We start from the raw sequence: 21482 nt of genomic DNA, 5'->3' as shown, positions 1-21482 counted from the left end.
GAGGGTGTCAGCTTTTGGGGTAACGAGTTCCAATTCTAGTTTGTTTTGCTAAGATTCCTCTTCAGACCCGTTTTTATCTGGGCCCTGCATGCAACGGCTCAGGTGACTGTATGCCAGCCTTCCCACTGGTACCTCAACTCCACCAAGGTCTTCACCCATGCCTCTGAGCTCCAGCAGCAATGTGTCGAATGGGCAGAGGGCATCTTAACTGAGCCCAATTCTGTCCCCACGTGTGCTGTTCACCCGTCTCACGACTCACTGAGAACAACAAACCAAAGCAGATCATTTGGTTCTGGGTAGTTATGATGTCATACATGCCAAGAAAGCTAGCTGCACCAGCTCGTCATGGCTCCATTAGCACCTCACATACCTTCATCCTCTACCACTGAGAAGGGCAGGGCCAGCAGATGCTTGGGTATATCATCACCTACAGGTTCCTCTCCAAGAATCACACCATCCTGACTTTGAACAATATAAATGTTTTTCACTGACACGGGGTCAAAATCCTGGAACTCCTTTCCTCAGAGTGGGGTGGCACCGTGGCTCAATGGTTAGCACTGCTGCCTCACAGTGCCAGGGACCGGGGTTCATTTCTACCCTTGGGCAACTGTCTGCGTGGAGCTTGCACGGTGGTTCCTGCGTTTGTGTTGGCTTCCTCCTGCGGTCCAAACACGTGCAGGCTAGCTGAATAGGTTCATGGGAAAGACAGGGTTACTGGGGTAGAGTGGAATTTGTCTGGGTGCTTTTCAGAGTGTTGGTGTGGACTTGACGGGCCAATTGGCCTGCTTCCATACTGTAAGGATTCTAATAAGAGTGCTGTGTATGTATCAATCAACTACAGTGGTTCAAGAAGGCAGCTCACCACCACATTGTCAGGCGTAATCGGCTTTACATGAAAAAAATGTTGACCATTAACATTGGACAAAGTCAGTGATACCTGCATCCATGAATGAATGAATTTTATACAAAGGACACAGAATAACTCCCCTGTTCTACAAAATAGCACCATGATAGCTCACAGGTCACCTGAAGGTTTAATATCTACTCCTCTAAAAGATTACACTTCTGACAGTGCAACACCCCCTGGGCACTGAACCTGGAGAGGTATGACTTGAATCTCTGCAGTGAGGATTGAACGTCTAACCTGAGGATTCTCAGTAGCAAGATCCACTCGCAGTCACAACAAAAAGAGGCATTTATGAAAACAGAATGTCGAAGTGGGAAAACAAAGCATAAAAGTTACCCCTTAAGAAAGAAATCGGTAAAAAAAGAAATTATAATGAAAAAGAAAGGAAAAAGAAAGGAAAAAGTGAATCTCAGAGATCAATCTACCTTGCAAACTCTACATTTTACTATGGGGATAGTAAAATGCAGGGTGGATTGATCTTAGTAGGATAGTAGGTCGGCACAACATCGGGGGCCGAAGGGCCTGTACTGTTCTGTGTAATATGTTCTAAAATTTGCAGGCTAGCTCAGTGCTATCCCGCAGCTACAACGGGATAATGTGTTCACTTGAGGAGTTGATAGATTCTCAAAGTTCAGCACCTGCACAGCCAGCTTCAGGGCGATCCAGTATCAGCCTTCCCCTCACTGCAACATGTTATCATTTCGCTTTGCAAATCCTTCGCGCAGAATGACAGAACCCAAAAACCCCGTTTAGCTGCCCAAAGTTCGCTTTGAAGATCCCACACACAGACAGACACCTGCCGCTACTGCTCTTTAACTTGGCAATCACACACAGAGAGAGAGGAAACACACCCCACACCAGCTCAATAAAACATAACAAAATGACACACCTTAGAAAGTCGAAGCAGCTTCTGGAATATCTCCCTGCCTCAAGTTGCAGCCGGCTGTGGTTTGGCAAAAATAAAATGAACGATAGCTAATCAGAAATGCTGGGCATCCCAAGAACAATTGTAGCCTTGCCCTTCTCTCTGTCTGTGCTGGTGTGCACTCTCTCCCCGCAGCTTGCTCTGAAATCCGACACCTCAAGGTTTTGTCCAGTGCAATCGTCTTCTGCTTTGTAGCGAGAGGCGAAGGAGCAGATAATGTCACTGACGAGCTCTGTCTGTAAATCGTACCGCCTGGAATTAGTGTCGTTGCCTCCTGCGTGACGCAGTCTAACCTGCATTCGTCCTCTCAGCAGCCCCAGTTCAGAGCAGAAGGCAGATTATCTCCACCCACCCTCGTTTCTCCACAACAACAAACAGCAACTTGCATTTCTGTAGCGCCTAAAGCACCGTAAGGCTATTCAAAGGGCTGTTACCGGGGAAAGTTCTGATGCCCGAGTCACACACGGCAGATTCCCAAGCGCCTGTTCAAAGAACTGCGGGCTCTGCAAATCCGGAACAAAAACAGAATTTGCCAGAAAAGCTCAGCAGGTCTGGCAGCATCTCTGAAGGGGAGAAAAGAAGCAGCGTTAACGTTTCGGGTCCGGTGACCCTTCCTCAGAACATCACAGAACCGCTGCCAGACCCCCTGAGCTTTTCCAGCAACTTTGTTTTTGAGCCTGTTCAAAGAGTTTGGGGGAATGGGGAATCTTAAGGGGACAAGGCCCAGGTGGAGATGCTGACGATTTATTCAATGCTTTCCTGATTTATCTAACACCTTGCAGTCCCCTTCCCCTCCCAAGAAACTGAGAAATAAAAAGCATCACTAACTATATAGATGTATATATTCTGAATTCCTTTGAACACCTTTGTTTAAGGCTGCAAAAAATATCAGGTGTGAGGAGGCTATAAGCATCTGATGAAGGGTCTAGGCCCGAAACGTCAGCTTTTGTGCTCCTGAGATGCTGCTTGGCCTGCTGTGTTCATCCAGCCTCACATTTTATTATCTTGGAATCTCCAGCATCTGCAGTTCCCATTATCTCTGAGACTATTAATCCAGATACCTAGGTAATGTTCTGGGGACCTGGGTTTGAATTCCATCACAGCTGATGGTGGAATCTGATTTTTTTAAAATCCAAAACTGAGAGTCTAATGATGACTATGAAACCATTGTCAATTGCCAGGAAAATAAAACTCATCTGGATCACTATTGTCCTTTAGGAAAGGAAACTGCTGTCCACACCTGGTCCGGCCTACATGTGACTCCAGTCCCGCAGCAATGTGGTTGACTCTCAACTGCCTTCGAACCCTCTGTGGTATAGATTCCAGAACTCCACTGACCTGCTTCACAAGTTGGGATATGGAACTGCACAGTCATCGCTGTACAGGAAATCATTTCAGTCAGACAATTACTGCAGCCTTTCCAGTATTATCCACATTCCAAGAATACAAGTCCCTCTGACCTGAATGTCATAATGTCCTTTAGGGAAGGAAAACTGCCGTCCTTACTCAATGTGGCTTACATGTGACTCCAAACTCATGATCAATGTCTCTGAAATGCCTAACAAGCCACTAGATTCACAGCTAATTAAGAATGGATAACAAATGCTGGCCTTGCCCATGATGGCAACAGAACATGTAAGAATACATGAACCCAACCTCAATCAACAGCTGGAGAAATTTGGCTGTAAAGTGTATTGGAGGTTATGGTAGGCACTACAGAAATACAAATGCTTTCTTCTTCTGGCATTGAACTGCTTTTGATGTGCAGCCACTGTAATTTACAGGCTAAAATAGCAGCCAGTTCATGCACAGTAAGCTCTAAAACAGATAAGGGATACATGATCAGTTTATCATGTTTTAGTGCAGTTGTCTGGGTAGCACAGTGGCTCAGTGGTTAGCACCACTGACGGGTTCAATTCCAGCTTCAGGTGACTATCTGTGTGGAGTTTGCACCTGTGTGTTCTGCATGGATTTCCTCCCACAGTTCAAAGGTGTGCAGGTTAGATGGACTGGCCATGCGAATTTGTTCATAGTGTCCAGGGATGTGCATGCTCCGTGGATTAGCCATGGGAAATGGAGGGTTACAGGGATAAGGTAGAGGGTGGGTCTGAGTGGGTTGGTGTGGACTCGACGGGCCAAATGGCTTGCTTCCACACTGTACAGATTCTATGATTAATGTTCACCAGAGACATGCATGCTTTCTGCTCTTCTTCAAAAAGTGCCGTCAAATCTTTTACATGGATCTGAACAAGTCGGAGGTGCCTTGGATTAGTGCCTTTTCTGAAGGGCAGCACCACCCAGAAGTTCGTAATAGATGGCCTTTACACTGGTGCCAAAATCTTATGATGTATCAGAAAGATTGGTCGGTATTAGTCACTCAAGATGTGAACAGATTAGCATGAATGTTGGATTGAACGGTGCATTGCCCCAGTGTGAAGCTGGATGAACACAGCAGGCCAGGCAACATGAGAGGAGCAGGAAAACTGATGTTTCAGATCAGGACTATTTCTGAAGAAGGGCCCCGACCTGAAACGCCAACTTTCCTGCTCCTCTGATGCTGCCTGGCCTGCTGTGTTCCTCCAGCTCCACAGTGTGTTATCTCTGACTTCATCATTGGCAGCTCTTACTATCTCTTGAGTGTATTGTCCCACTTGCGTGTGTTTAAAGATGAAACATAGATTGTCCTGAGAGAACTGCACAGCCACAGGTTGAATCTCAGACAGTTCTGATGAAAAAGGAACAGTGAGAATTGGGGGTACAACCTCTTAAAGGGTCCAGGCCCGAAACGTCAGCTTTCCTGCTCCTCTGCTGCTGCTTGGCCTGCTATGATCATCCAGATCTACACTTTGTTATCTCAGATTCTCCAGCATCTGCAGTTCCTACGCCTTGCTGAAATCCATATACACCACATCAACCGGTTTACTCTCAACAGGTAGATGAGAGTAAACTGGGTGATGTGGTGTATATGGATTTCAGCAAGGCATTCGATAAGGTTCCCCACGGTAGGCTACTGTACAAAATGCGGAGAAATGGGATTGTGTTAGATATAGCAGTTTGGATCGGAAATTGGCTTGCTGAAAGAAGACAGAGGGTGGTAGTTGATGGGAAATGTTCATCCTGGAGATCAGTTACTAGTGGTGTACCGCAAGGGTCGGTGTTGGGTCCACTGCTGTTTGTCATTTTTATAAATGACCTGGATGAGGGTGTAGAAGGATGGGTTAGTAAATTTGCAGACGACACTAAAGTTGGTGGAGTTGTGGATAATGACGAAGGATGCTGTAGGTTGCAGAGAGACATAGATAAGCTGCAGAACTGGGCTGAGAGGTGGCAAATGGAGTTTAATGCAGACAAGTGTGAGGTGATGCACTTTGGTAGGAGTAACCGGAATGCAAAGTACTGGGCTAATGGTGAGATTCTTGGCAGAGTAGATGAGCAGAGAGATCTCGGCGTCCATGTACACAGATCCTTGAAAGTTGCCACCCAGGTTGACAGGGTTGTTAAGAAGGCATACAGTGTTTTAGCTTTTATTAATAGAGGTATCGAGTTCCAGAACCAAGAGGTTATGGTGAAGCTGTGCAAAACTCTGGTGCGGCCGCGCTTGGAGTATTGCGTACAGTTCTGGTCACCGCATTATAAGAAGGATGTGGAAGCTTTGGAAAGGGCGCAGAGGAGATTTACTAGGATGTTGCCTGGTATCGAGGGAAGGTCTTACGAGGAAAGGCTGACGGACTTGAAGCTGTTTTCATTAGAGAGAACAAGGTTGAGAGGTGACTTAATTGAAACATATAAAATAATCAGAGTGTTAGATAGGGTGGATAGGGAGAGCCTTTTTCCTAGGATGGTAACGGCGAGCACGAGGGGGCATAGATTTAAATTGAGGGGTGAAAGATATAGGACAGATGTCAGAGGTAGTTTCTTTACTCAGAGAGTAGTAAGGGAATGGAACGCTTTGCCTGCAACGGTAGTAGATTCGCCAACTTTAGGTACATTTAAGTCATCATTGGACAAGCATATGGACGTACATGGAATGGTGTAGGTTAGATGGGCTTCAGATCGGTATGACAGGTCGGCACAACATCGAGGGCCAAAGGGCCTGTACTGTGCTGTAATGTTCCATGTTCTATGTTCTATCTCTGATACATTGGTTGGTTTCGGGGTTCTCTAACCCCTGACATTAATGGATGTTCCTAAAGCAGCCGAAAGATAATTCAGTGGAGGACATCGCCTCACATTTGATCTTATCCACATCACTTGAAAGATATTAGCTTGGTATTGGCAGGTAAAGTACTTGACTAAGGATATTTATTTTAATTCTAACAGTGCACACAGCCATGTACCAAAACAAAACGAAAATCACTTGTGGCCTGCTTGACCCTGACATACATCACAAGGAAGTCACTGTTAAATGAACACAACTGAAACCTTATCCATTCTGAGACTGGAGACAGCAAAATAAATCACAGTTCTGATTCACCACCACACACAGAGTATTAAGCAATTCATTAAAATACAATTCAGTTGTGATGTTAAGGGCACATGGACCAAGTTAGTAGATTGATTGCAGATATTACATTGAAACTTAACTCCAAAATGTTAAACACAGCCAACACCCATCTCAAAAGACTGGGATAAATGTTTTACCTTCAACACTGGCCGATTGTCTCTTCTCTCTTTTGGAGGCTAATTAACCTGCTGTCCAGTTCCTGCATTTAACCTGCCCTCTCTACTTACCCATGCATTTTCATTTTCCCGGTTTCATCCCTGAAGGCAAGTCTTTTAGCTGGGCTAACAGCTGCATTGACATCACGAGTTGGCTTGCAAGAACATTATTTGTGTATTTGTGATTATGGTGAAGACTGAATTACTGTCTGATTCTGTGCTTCACAATTCAGCACTTAACACTAGTTGCGTTTATGAAGCACCATAATAGAAGTAAATAGTCCAAGATGTTTTGTAAGAACACTAGCTAGCAGAAAGTTGCACAGTGTCAATGAAAGAAACACATCCATCATTATTGGAGCAAAAATGCTGAGGGATGCCCAAAAAGGCTATTTTCCAATTGAAAGTGGCTCCTTCATCTAGCTCCAGCCAAAGTAACAGCAGCAAATTTCTCACCATTCCTGCATTTATACAGTCACTTCTCAGGTCCCCAAAGGACTGATCCTTAGAAGCTAATAAAATGTGAGGCTGGATGAACACAGCAGGCCAAGCAGCATCTCAGGAGCACAAAAGCTGCCGTTTCGGGCCTAGACCCTTCATCAGAGAGGTCTAGGCCCGAAACGTCAGCTTTTGTGCTCCTGAGATGCTGCTTGGCCTGCTGTGTTCATCCAGCCTCACATTTTATTATCTTGGAATTCTCCAGCATCTGCAGTTCCCATTATCTCTGATCCTTAGAAGCTTCCTATTTTCCACTTATATATGCTGCCCCTCTGTGATATCGCCCATAAAGAACCACATTGCATCTGTATGCTCTCAATACCCAGCTCCATCTCATATCCCAGCAACTTGGGCTAATGAGAGCTCCAGAAGTAGGCGGCGATAATGATGGAGGGCACCACACAGAGCTGCTGGAGCAGTTGAATGGTCAGTCTCTGGAGGAAAGGATATGTGTGGGGGAAGGAGGCCTATTGTGAGAAGGATCGGCCAAACAATGGATTCCCTCGATCAGATGTAACCCACAGACATAATTCCATAAAAATGTTGTTGCTCCCTTCATGTTTTGTAATGACCTGATGACAGTAGAAAAAGAATCCCTACTTCATGATTTTTGGGCTGTCCATACAGTCAAACTTCATTTTAAGTGTCTATTTCTCTCTCCATAGATGCTGCCACACCTGACGTGTTTCTCCGATATTTTTCATTATTTGATTTCAGATCTCCAGCATCCACAATAATTTGCCTTGGTAATGACAAGTTTGAAGCGACAATGTTCAAAATTCATCACACTTCTACAGATTCCATCTAGCTCTTCGCTTACTATTGTACGGTGAACCAGACATTTAGAAATCTTACCTATTCGATCATGTGTCTGAATAACCTAAATAACCTCTAACCTTCTCAATCACTAAGACAACCACTAATATGTCAGCTTCTGAACAATCCAACCCAAAGGCCCATATAACTCCCTCTGAAATGTGCTCATTTGTCTGGACATTTCAACAGGGCTTTTCCTAGCATTATTAATTTGTCTGTAGTTCCTCAATCAAGATAGCAACATCTGTTGATATTGGCAACTGCACATTAATGGTAATATGGATTAATACTCAACAATTGGTTTATGAAGCCCACAAAGACATAAAAGTTCTAAGATTGCTGGCCATGAGAAATTCCAGAATCACAGAACATGACAGCATTCAAGTATTAACCTAATCTTTGTACATAAGAACAAGGAGCCATCACTAAGGGCACTGATCTCATCAGATCAATTACAGTGAAATCATACTGGGATCACCGAGAAATTACATGCGGATTACAATGAAATTATACCGGAACTGGAGTGAAATGAAACCGGGATCATAACAAAATCATAAAGGGAATCACAGAAAAAAATCATAAAGGGATCAGATTTAAAAATCATAAAGGGATCACAGAAAAAAATTATAAAGGGATCACATCAAGATTGTATGGGGCCCAAAGTGCAATTATGCTATGACTCAAAATGCAAGAGCATGGGTGCGGACTAAGTTGATACACAATAAAAACAGCAGTTTAATAATATACCGCATGCAACACCGGTTCCATAACGTCTGTGAAATTTCCCCAAATTCCTTTCCACTGGATCCTAGCTAAGTGTTTCTGCTCAGGGTTGAGTGATTTGAATATAGAACACAAGCTGGCAGGTCAGTGCAGCAACAGAGGGAGTGCTACAGTGTCAGAAGTGCATTCTTTCCAGTGAGACATTCTACCAAAGTCCCTCCTGCCCTGGTGCTCAATGGAAAAGAAATGTTGCTGCCCTTAGTTTAACGTTGGATAGCAGCTATCAAGGGAACTGCTGAAAGCCTCAGCTCAAGTATTTAAGCAGAGCTGGACCGCACATGGAGTCAGTTCAATAAACATGCATCATCTTTGAGAATGGCATTAAACCAAAGCCCTCTCAGAGGTGTGTTTATAAGAACCTATGCCCCACTAGTTTAAAGAAGACCAAGCAAGTTTTCCCTGGTGTTGTGTCAAAAAATATATCCTCCAACCAACATCTCTTTTAAAAAAACAGGTCATTAGTCCATTACTGCTCATGGGAATGTGCTGTGTGCAAATCGGTTGCAGTGTTTCCGACAACATAACAGTCACTATATCTCAAGTGTTCAGTTGTTTGTAAAGCTTTGGAATGACTTTATGTCAAGAAGACAACACAGCCATTTCTCTCTCTTACCAATTAAATGATTGCTGAAAAACCTGAGCCAGATCTTTTAAGAAATATTTAGAATCAATGTACAGATTCATCAGCCTCATGCATTTTGTATTCAACAACTCAATCCACAATCCTTTTGATGGCTTTTCCTGATTCTCCCAGATTTCCTTTTCCCTCTGTGCTTTGAGGCACTAGTGTAAGTGCTTTCTTGTCCTCAGTTCAAGGTAAAACTGAGTGTAAAAATACCCCTTTCATTCTTTGCTATGCATTCTCAGGAACGTAATTCAGCACTGAAAAGGAGTTAGTTTTCTGTTTTGAATTTGTTTAAACACAAATGTGAAAGAAATGGTACATGACTTATTCAGGAAATAGTTCTGCACTATAAATAGTTCATTGAACCAAAGCTATGGATGATATTCTAAAGTGGAGGAGGAGGTTGAAAATAAAACAGGAGGTTGCGAAAATTAATCAGAATTCCTTGTGACTGCTGAAATATATCCAGTTTCAGGGTAAGCGTCAATTGTGAAGGACTGAAATGAGGAGAAATTACTTCATTTAAAGGGCTGTAAATCTTTGGAATTCCCTACCTCAGACACTTATGGCTTTTATCACATTGAAAGATTTCTGCAGATGTGCAGGAATGTAGAGGTGAGATTGAAATCAGATTAGCCATGATTTTATTGAATGGCAGTGCAGGCTGGAAGGATTGAGCAGCCTGCTCCAGTTAATAGGTTTGTATGTTGAATGTTAGCGAGTTTTGAGAAGATTTGTAGCTCAGGTTGAGGTTCTGGATGTGAGTTTGCTCGCTGAGCTGGAAGGTTAGTTAAGACTGGGACAGGTGGATCTCTTGGAATTTTAATTCAATTAATTAATCTGAAATTTAGTTGTAGTCTCAATAATAGAGACCACAAACCTATTGAACATTGGTGAAATAACTCGACAGAGGCCAGAATCCATCAGCAAGTCATGCTTTATTTACATGTGAACAGTCCTTGACTTCAGTGCTGCCTCATTCAGAGTCAGGTGCCGCAGTATCAGTGTCTCTCTCACTCCCCATTTTATCTATCAGCCAGGGTTCCCTGATTAGACCAGCCCCAATCAAGGAACTCATATTCTATGAGGTCCATTTGACTACAAATGCTGTAAAATACCCATTTGTTTCACGAACATCCTCCAAGGAAGGAAATCTACTGTCCTTAAGTGTGCGACTCCCACCCACAACAGTGTAGGTGAATCTTAAACGCCCTCTTTCAATTCCACAGCAGTTAAGGGCTGGTAATAAATACTGGCTTTGCCAGCGATGCCCACATCCCCATAAATTGAACTAGTATTATGATTGGTTGGCTCGCCAAGCTGGTTCGTTGTCCCACCGATGTTTCGTTACCCTGCTGGGTAACATCATCTGTGCAGCCTCCGATGAAGCGCCGGTGAGTTTAACAACAGGAAGGAAATTAACACCAAGGGTACATGAACATCAACTGGCTACAAAAGAACACGACCATCTCTATCCACGTGGACAAGGAGAGCCACCAATCTGACTGGGACAACACTAAGATCCTGGGACAAGCAAAGCAGAGACAGGCACGGGAGTTCCTAGAAGCCTGGCACTCCACGAAGAAAGCCATCAACAAACTCATAGAGATAGACCCCATATACACTCCATTGCAAAGGAAAACCCGAAGTGCGGAAATCCAGCTCAATGGTCCCCAGAGTTTAAATAACAGGCAGGAAAACACAACGGCGCTTTATCGGAGGCTGCACTGATGATGTTACCCAACACGGTAATGAAACGTTTGAGGAACAATAAACCAGTTCGGCGAGCCAACCAACCTCGACATCCGCAACCCGAGCTACAAATATACTCCAAAACACTAGTGAACTAATATTAAAAAAAGAACAAGAGTCGCCTGGTCTTTATAAGTCAAAAATCATGATGAATTTTCCAGCCAACATTTCAAACGATTAAATCACAACATGGTTACCCTAGTTCAAACCTCCTGCATCATTTCTTTGATTTGCACGACCCTTGACTTCAGATTCTGGCATGTTGAACTTCAGACATTTCAAATATGCACAAGAAGGTCAGAATCAAACAGAAACTCATGACTGTGTTAGATTTCACAAACACTATTCTGACATAAGCAAATTGACTGGATGGGCCTGGGTTTGATTCCTGATCTGTTGTTCCCTGAACTATAGGGATGAAAAGTGAATGAGGAAAGAGAGCCCTGGAGGAATACTATCCAGCAGACCACTTGGAAAGTCTGGGCATTCAGACAGAAAACTTTCCTAATGCAGGGAAAAGTTCCAAGGGGATATCAAGATTGCAACATATCAGATAAAATTTAACACCAAGCCATGTGGATATTACAACAGCTGTCTAGAAGCTCGTACAAATATTAAGGAATGGAAGAGAAAGAAAGAGGCTTCAGGAAGGAAAGAAAATTCCAGATCTTAAGGCCAAATTGGCTGCAAGGTATACATGTTAAAGAAACACAGGGAATGACTAAGGAATCAGAATTGGAGGAATGAGTGAACTCAGATTGTTAGGACAATTTGTGAGGATCAGAGATACTGGGTGCGGAGAAGTCATAAGAGTTTTACAGCATGTAAAAAAATTCCTATCAACCGATTCTGTCCATGACCGTCATCAATCATCTATCTATTCTAATCTTATTTACCAACACATGATCTGTAGCCTGGTATGCTATGGCATTTCAAGTGTCCATCTATATACCTCTTAAATGTCTTTAGGATTCTTGCCTCCATCGCCCTTTTAGGTAGTAAGTTTCAGATGTCCACCCGACTCTAGGCAAAAGAAATTTTGCTTAAATCCCCTCCAAACCTCCAGCTCCTTACCTTAAAACTGTGCTCCCCAGGTTATTAACTCCTATGTATCATCAACTCTATTTATGCCCTCTGTAACACTGTACACTCCACTCAAGTCCTCCCTCAGCTTTCAATGATTTCAGAAACAACCCCAGTCTATCTGCTTTCAAGACTAAATTGCTCCAGCCCAGGCAACATGCTCTACAGTCTCTCTAGCGCAGTCTCACTGGACATTTAGTGTGGTGACCAGAACGTGATACAACACTCCCGCAGTGGCCTAACTAACATTATATACAGCTCCACCGAGTCATTTGAGCACAGGAATAAGAAAATTAAACTCGCGGCGTAGCTATAGTGATCCTCACTCCCTGCTCTTTTTGCAAGGCTTCTTAGGCGACATTCAGAACCTAAATACAGGCGTGAAAAATGGCGAATTAGATGAGGTACCGGGGTCACACAGCAGTAGTGTAACTTGACCTTAGGATGAGTCAGCATCTTTTGGTAGCAGAGGAACAGGATTATGAGAAAACCGCATTTATGAAAGAAATCACACACATTCAGCACTATTTAAATATTAAAAGCATTCACAAAACACAGGGAACTAAATGTTAAATATTTATGAAATGCTGCCATTGGTGAGTTTAATTTTCTGAATGCTTTCCTGCACAAAAATTCTGACAGAAAATAGTTCAGTTATAAAGAATGCAGCTTCCCAAAGGTAGCAGCTGCTTTCTGTTCCTTTGTACTTCCCACATGTTCCTAACAGTTTTCCTCACTCCAACCATGCAACAACTCTCTGTACCCCATTCCTCATCACAACCGTCTCCATCCCAAAGCCCCTGCACATGTCTCTACACTGCTCCCACAACTCTCCCCACCCTGCCCCACAGAGCTATCCCCACCCTACGACCCCACAACTCTTCCCAACCCTTCACAACTCTCCCCTCCCCGTCCCTCACAGCTATGCCCACCCTACAACCTCACAACTCTTCCCAACCCTTCACAAATCTCCCCTTCCCATCCCTCACAGCTATCCACACCCCATGACCCCACAGCTCTTCCTAACCCTTCACAACTGTCCCCTCCCTGCCCTTCACAGCTATCCCCACCTATGACCCCACAGCTCTTCCCAACCCTTCACAATCTCCCCTCCTTGCCCCATTAAAAATGAGGGACACATCAGCTATTAGCAGGTCGGATGGCAACAGACCAGATTTAAGGGGCTGAATGGCCTGCACCTGTTCTCAAGTGCCTCCCTAAACAGCAACAAAGCCATCAGGGTGCTGTGGCACTCACTGTTTCTTAAAAACTATTTCCCCGGGGAGTGGGGGTTGGTTGGGCGGTGGGGGGAGCGAGTGCTGGAATTTGCATACAGGCAGCCACAGAACAAGTTAGCAAGCTGTTTCCAGACACATCGCTTCCATGCGAGCCAAGCTAATGTCAGAGAATAACATACCAGGATTTTACACCAACTGGCTTCCAATGTCCTCTTAATACGTGAGATCCAAGGGCAGAGATGTGCATTCAGAAACAGAATGAAAGGGTCTCAAAAACAGTTTGGGTAAGTGCATCAACACATTCTCTCACCAACTCGGAGTGAATAGGAATTTGCACCCTTTAAACCCCACTTTCATAGTCTTCAGACACCCGCTTAAAAACAGCCCTAAACTCAGAAGAATTAAGGGGAATGAGTGACACAGCGGTAATATCATTGGTAATCCTGTAGTCCGGCCTAATGCTCTGAGGACAATGGAGCTTGCGGAATTTAAAATTAGTGATTAATATCTGGAAGGATAATGCAAGTCTCAGTAATAGTGATCATGAAACAATCTCTACTTGTTGCAAAGACTCAGCAGGTTCACTAATAGCCATTGGGCTGGAAGTCTGCCATTCCTATCCTGTCTGACTAACATGCGGCTTCAATACCATGGTGGATCCTTAACTGCCCTCTGAGATGGCACAGTAAGCCTTACACCTCAAGGGCAGATAGGGACGGGAAGAAACGCTGGCTTTATCAACAATGCCTTCGTCCTGCGAAAGAAAGGACTTGCAGGTTTCACTCGGAAAGGCATAAGGAGTGAAATGGAATTCATACAGCCAGTGTGAGGATTCTGCACCCAGCTTGGCTCACCAAAGAGAGGAATGGAGGAAAAAGTGTAGGCCATTCAGCCCATTAAACCACCGTTCAATGAGATCATGGCTGAACTGTGGACCAGCTCCATAAACCTGCCTTTGACCCACATCCCTTAATACTTTTGCTTAACAAAGTTTTATCTATTTCAGATTTAAAATTAACAATTGATCTTGCATTCACTTTGTGGAAGAGAGCTCCAAACCTAGACTACACTTCACGTGTAGGAGCGCTTTCTAACATCTCCTGTGAATGGTCTGGCCCTAAACGTTTAGACTAAGCCCCACCCCCCACACCCCCCAGGTCCAGGAAGTCCAATCAGCGTAAATAGTTTATTTTTATCTATCCTGTCTTTTTCTGGTCATATCTTGAAGAGGTTGTTGTTGTGTGTGCATCCAGCATAAGCACGCACTCAATTAAACAAACCACCAGGGACCTGCGTTTGTGTAGCGAAAGTTGACACCTTGGCAGCATCCTTCTCATGAATCTCAGCATCTGAAAAAAGTCAGCAAAGTGTCATTGGAAGGCAGGGTTCCACCTTCAGCTGTCGGCTCACGTACACTGCAGTCACTGAGGATGCACACTTTTGAAGCTATTCACGCTCAACTGCACAGAGCACACAAGCTCCGAGCTTCGAGGCATGGAGTAGAACCAGAATATTCCAAAAGAAACAAGTGCTTAACTGCAAGAAGCACTTGCCTTGACACAATTATTTGAAAGGTGTCACGACAGACGACTGGCAGATAGCTAACGTTGCTCATCTATTTAAGAAGTGAGCGAGGAACAGCCCTGGGGGACTGATGGAACACTGAGCCTAACACAGGGAAAAATAATGGAATCCCCTAAGGAAAGAATCAAAACAGCAGCTCGAATGCTGATCATGAATATTCAGCACCAACTTCAAAAGGGAAAATTTTGCCTGACCAATTTTATCAAAAGTTTTGAGGGAGCAACAGTAAAAGTGGACAAAGGTAACATCATGGATGTAACTTACCTGGATTTCGGCTTTAAGTTGCCCCATAACAGGATTGTGAATAGGGTCTAAAGTATGCAGTCAGGGGACAAGAGTCAGCGTGGCTGGCTAACTGAGTGGGAGTAAAGGTTTGAAGTGGCAGAAAGTGATGTTGCACAGCACATGGGCTGGAGTCACTGCCATTCACAACATAACGCCAACAATTTGGACTTTAGAATCCAATGTGGCCTAATTTGCAGAATAACCAATGTAGGAGAATAATCAATAATGGGAGGACTACATCATATTACAGGAGGACATTAATAAACTTTCTGAAATGGCAAACAACTGGTAAATGATGTTTGACCCATGAGACAACTGCAGGTTAGTACATGTTAGTGGGAAGATAAAGTTACTTATTACTTGGAAGGTCAAGTCTAGGTTGGGTAGAGGGACAAAGGGATCTCAAAGTAGTAACCCATCAATCACTAAAGGTTATCAAGGCCAACGTAAAAAGCAATAGGTTTTGTTCCTGGAGCGACACAATTGAAAAGAAGGGAAGTTAATGCTAAACCTGCAACAAACCTTCATCAGGCCACACTTGCAGCAATACATACAGCTCAGGTTATCATATTATGAAAAGAACATAGAAACACCAGTTTGGGTGCAAAGAAGATTTACAAGGACGATCCCAGAAATGTATGGCTTTGTAAATCAGGAAATGATGAACAGACTGGATCTCTTGAGTCGTAAAGAAAAAAGGTTGAAGATTTTGAGACAGTGGAAACAGGTCAACTGTTTTCCCTTGTGGGGAAGAACAGAACTAGATGCCATAATATAAGATAAACTGCAAGATCCAATGTAGAAATCAGAAAAAATGTCTTTACCCAAGGAACATGGAGACGAGCATGTGAAGCTTACTACCACGCGGAGTGGTTAAAGTATAGATGCATTTTCAGAGAAACTAGATGAGCAGATGAAGGAAACTGAATTTAATTGTTACAATGATAGGATAAGGTTAGATGAGGAAAGGTAGGAAGAGCTGGAAGTGCATCATAAATGCCAGAAAAGACTAGTTGGGCTGAATGGCCTATTTCTGTGCCATTTAGAAAAGAGAAAAGGCTTGAAACCACCAAAACTAAATGGGAACTCAGCACTACATGTGCTGTAGAGTATGGGGTTGTAGGTTCAGTGTTCTTTGGCACTGGATATAACAGTAGACTGCCCCCAAATGCTAAAAAATAAACTATTTTCACCTCTTATTTCTGTGGTATCAAACATACTCTACTGGTGTGACATACTTTTAAACATTTGAAAAAGATCAGGAGCAGGCTGCATATGCTTCACCATTAAATAAACTCATGGCTCATCTGATTGTAACTTCAAATCCACATTTGTGCTACACTAGATAATCTTTCACCCTCTTGCTTAGTAAGAATCTATCCACCGCTCCCTTGCTATTAATTACTCTCTTTGAATTTATTTGTTTTTAAATGGATCTTTGCTATATACTGTATAATTTCTGAACCATGATCGGTGAATGGTAGAGCTGACTTGATGGGCTGAATGGCCTACTTTTGCTCCAATGTCTTATGGTCTATCTTCACCCTCCTTTCTCTCAAGTTTTGGTATGAATTCCATTTGAATTGGATAACAGGACACAGGCTTTTTTCAAACCTCTTCTTCCTGTGGTGATTCAATTCTTGGGAGTTGATGTATCTCTTTTCACTATGGCCTGATATTTAAACAGTGGCCTCTAGTTACAGATTTTCCCATAAGAGGAGACATCCTGTCCACATCCACCATGTTAGGATCCCTCAGGATCTTAGTTGCTTCAATCAAGTTGTCTCTTACTCTTCTAAACTCTAGCAGTTACAAGGCTAGCCTACTCAATTTTTCTTCATCAGACAACCTGTTCCACATATTAGTCCACACATTTACAACTTTCCTTAAATAAAGTGACTCAGTGCTCCTTAAGTGGTCTCACCAATGATCTGCAGAACTGGGGCATAATCTCTGCAGATAACACAGTGTGGAGATAGAGGAACACAACAGAGGAGGCAGCATCAGGGGAGCAGGAAAGTTCATGTTTCAGGACCCTTCTTCCAGAAATGGGGAGGGAGAAAGCAGTTGTGAAATATGTAGCAGGGCAGAGGAGATTACCAGTGGGTTGCAGTGGGACAGAGATCCACTGAGGTCTTTTCAGAGGGAGGAGGTCAACCTCTGTACATTTTTATCAATTCTCCTTGCTACAAATTGTATCATTCTGTAAGATTTCTTAATTACTTGCTATATCTGAAATGTCATCTTCATAACTAGGGCACTGAAGTCCCTGCACAGCAGAGAGCTCTTCAATCTCTGAGATAATGGGAACTGCAGATGCTGGAGAATTCTAAGATAATAAAATGTGAGGCTGGATGAACACAGCAGGCCAAGCAGCATCTCAGGAGCACAAAAGCTGACGTTTCGGGCCTAGATCCTTCATCTCTGATGAGAGATGAAGGATCTAGGCCCGAAACGTCAGCTTTTGTGCTCCTGAGATGCTGCTTGGCCTGCTGTGTTCATCCAGCCTCACATTTTATTAGCTCTTCAATCTCTCATCATTTAGGTAATACCTTCCTTTTTTATACTCTTCCTGCCAAACAGACAAACTCACGCTTTCCCACATTATACTCCATTTCCAAATCTCTGCCGCACAGTTAACCTATCTTTATCTTTTTGTAGCCTCCTTGTGTTCTCTTCACAACTTGCTTTCCTCCCTATCTCTGTGTCAGCAAATTTAGCAACCATACTTTCTACCCATCAATAACAACGAGTTATTAAACACTGGTGGTTACTGACTTTACAGAAATGTTTCCCCTGAAATATAATGTGGATATCTCACTGACAACATTAGCCCTCTATTAGCAAATAAACGAGGAAAACACTATTAGGTTAAAATCAGCTTAATTTCTGGAATAGTTATTGAATCAATTGCTCACGTCTAACAGAAGGTACAAGACAAACAAATAAATACTTCATAATAATCAATTACAACATTTAAAAGGCATCTAAACGGGTACATGGATAGGAAGGTTTTAGAGGTATAGCGGCCAAATATTGGCAAATGGGACTAGATTCATTTAGGATATCCGATCAGCATGATCAAGTTAGACTAAAGCACCATATAGCACTCTATGAGTCTATGACATTAAATTTAAATACAAACACCTTCAGAGGTAGGCTTAGCAGTATATCAAATAAGCAATCATATAAATGTTTACCATTCTACATGTTTTTTTCTAGGATTGCATTTCTTATCATGCTTACTCAAATTTAAACTTTCATCAGAAACTTTTAGTTAGTAATCTAGACAGACAGGAAAATAGAAAGAACCACCATGATTATCTGCACCTCAGTTTAACACAAGTTATCATGTCTCTGTGATATTTTCTACTTGTTCAAGGAGATAGTTAAATTTAATAACTACTCTGGAATCCAGAGCATATCATTGCCTTTGTTCATCTAGTCTTTACTGTTCATATATTTGGCAGTTAATTATTAAGTCGTTAGTACTCACACAGGAGTGGACACACCCTGCACCATACCACAAAAGTGCCACAAGGAAAATAAACAAAAACAAAAGACCTCCTTGCATAACTTCTAAGGTAGTTCTTAAGATTATTTATGAGCTTGGCAGGATATAGTCGATAAGATGTTTCAACTTGTGAGTAAGCCAAAGCTCAAGGTTATAAAAATAGTAATGTCACCAGGAAATCCAATAGGAAATTCAGGATCAACTTCTTAACTCGGAGAATGGAGATAATATGGAAATTACTACCTGAAGTAGCAAATAGCAATGGTGCATTTGAGGTATAAGCTAGATAAAGGTATAAGAGGGTTCAGAGGAGGTTTACCAGGATGCTGCCTGGACTGGAGGGCTTATCTTATGAAGAGAGGTTGACTGAGCTCGGTCTCTTTTCATTGGAGAAAAGGAGGAGGAGAGGGGACCTAATTGAGGTATACAAGATAATGAGAGGCATAGATAGAGTTGATAGCCAGAGACTATTTCCCAGGGCAGAAATGGCTAGCACGAGGGGTCATAATTTTAAGCTGGTTGGTGGAAAGTATAGAGGGGATGTCAGAGGCAGGTTCTTTATGCAAAGAGTTGTGAGAGCATGGAATGCGTTGCCAGCAGCAGTTGTGGAAGCAAGGTCATTGGGGTCATTTAAGAGACTGCTGGACATGTATATGGTCACAGAAATTTGAGGGTGCATACATGAGGATCAATGGTCGGCACAACATTGTGGGCTGAAGGGCCTGTTTCTGTGCTGTACTGTTCTATGTTCTATAAGCGACAATGGAATGCAAGCTTACACTGATGAGATCTGATTGAAAAGAATGAGAAGAGACATGAAAATAGAATTCACAGCAACAGTGACATGATGGGTTGGCTGTTTCTCTGTACGTTCCATATCGAATACTGCCGACCCTACAGTGGCTTGTGATTGCAGATGGCACCTCCAGGACATAGGAATAGGTGGCTGTACACATTGTTACTTCAAATTGCTGGAATAATTGTAGGGATGAAGCATTCCAGTTACGTAGAAAAATGAAACTAGTCTTGAAATCTGGAGACTCCAGCACAATGCTTGAGGGATGGACAGCAACCCTCATCCGAAGCAATCACTAAATAAAAATGTTGAAGTGATGAAACCATAACTTATTTCACCAGTTATCAAGATTTTAATGAGAAAAATTGACTGCTTTTCTAACCGGTAGGAAACAGCCCTTGAGAAGAACTGCTGGCAGCTCAATGAGTCAGTCTGAAACTAGATATTTTTGAACTGATGTGGAGATCTATGTTTTAATTCCATATTGCCTCAAGGTAATGGAGCAGCTGTTCAATACAGCACAGAAAGCCAATAGGAGATCTGAAAAGAAACTTCTAAAGATCATGAAAGTTTTGGATACAGTAAGTAAAGAGAAACTGTTTCTTTGGCTGAAGGGTCACTAAACAGAGGTCACTGATTTAAGGTGAATACTTCAGAACTAGACCTGATTCAAGAGCAAATTTATTTATTCAAGAGAAGGCGCTGCTGAATAGGATGGTGGATGCATATTCTTAAGCAGCTCTCAAGAGGGAATTTGATTTATACTTGCAAGCTAAAAGTAGAACTGCAGAAATAAAAGGAGGTGGGGGGGCAATAAGACTATCCACATTACCTCAGTTAGGATCTGAACAGGTTCAATGGGTTGAATGGTCTTTTCTGTACTGAACTGTTCTCACTGGTTCAGTGAGACAGTAAGCTGAAATTGCACAGCAGTTTTAACATCATAGCCATCTCAAATCATATGACAAAAAGCTGAAATAATGACACCAAGTGGTAAAGGGGTGGGAGGGGGAAGGTTTAAAGAGAGAGTGCTAAAGACAGTGATAGTGACAGGCTTTTCTTTGGATGGTGGAATTAGAGCTAGCAAGGTAGAGAAATGTAAGTTAAAAATTACAGTGTGGTGCCAAATGTACCTCTGAAAGCGAACTGGATGGATGGAGGTATAGAGCGAAGGCAGTGTTAGCGTACATGGAGCTATGAGCTCATATTGTGGGCAAAGACAGAATGTCTTAGTTCTACTAGATAAAACTAAATTGAGGCTTCACCCTTCTCACCACAGCCCCTCAGTGAGGCCTCAGATGAGTGGTTTTCCTACAATGAGGTTTGTAGGCGTGATCGCTGCTGGAATAGTGGTTATACAGAGCGAGCGCCATACAGTACCGTTCACAGCCCAAGCAGTGATTTCCCACAATGACGCCTGCCAGGAGCAATTGTAGGGTTGCCAACTCTGAAAGGGTGTTTTTCCGCAAGAAGTCAAACACTCTTTAGCCCATCAAGTCTGCACAGGTCTAAAACAGCCACCTAAGTATTCTAATACCATTTTCCACCAATTGGACCATAGCCTTGTATGCCTTGCATATCTAAATACTTCTTTAATGTTATGACAGTGTCTCTCCCACCATCACAGGCAGTGAGTTCCAGATTCCGATCACCCTCTGGGTGAGCGGATCTTTTCTCACATCCCCTCTGAGCCTCCTGCCCCTTACCTTAAATCAATGCCTCCAATCAACAGGGGGATTGAGTTTAAGAGTCGTGAGATCTTGTTGCAGCTCTATAAAACTTTGGTTAGACCGCACTTGGAATACTGCGTCCAGTTCTGGGCGCCCTATTATAGGAAAGATGTGGATGCTTTGGAGAGGGTTCAGAGGAGGTTTACCAGGATGCTGCCTGGACTGGAGGGCTTATCTTATGAAGAGAGGTTGACTGAGCTCGGTCTCTTTTCATTGGAGAAAAGGAGGAGGAGAGGGGACCTAATTGAGGTATACAAGATAATGAGAGGCATAGATAGAGTTGATAG

The 21482-nt window shown here is 43.0% G+C and overlaps 1 protein-coding gene across 14 annotated transcripts in view; it reads right to left on the bottom strand.

Moving 5' to 3' along the window:
• Positions 1–21482, bottom strand: part of plekha6 (pleckstrin homology domain containing, family A member 6) — a 351695-nt gene that overhangs the window by 200431 nt on the left and 129782 nt on the right. The window contains exon 1 of one of the 14 annotated variants that reach the window (XM_048553360.2): positions 1797–2138. The exons of the other annotated variants lie outside the window; for them this stretch is intronic. The gene's annotated coding sequence lies outside the window, so the exon portion shown is untranslated. Of the gene's footprint in view, positions 1–1796; positions 2139–21482 lie in introns of those variants that run through there. 14 annotated transcript variants of the gene reach the window in all.

This window comes from Stegostoma tigrinum, chromosome 21, assembly GCF_030684315.1.
Source record: "Stegostoma tigrinum isolate sSteTig4 chromosome 21, sSteTig4.hap1, whole genome shotgun sequence".
Lineage (NCBI taxonomy): Eukaryota > Metazoa > Chordata > Chondrichthyes > Orectolobiformes > Stegostomatidae > Stegostoma > Stegostoma tigrinum.
Note: the sequence above shows the minus strand (reverse complement) of the source record. Positions and strands in the feature narration are given on the sequence as shown.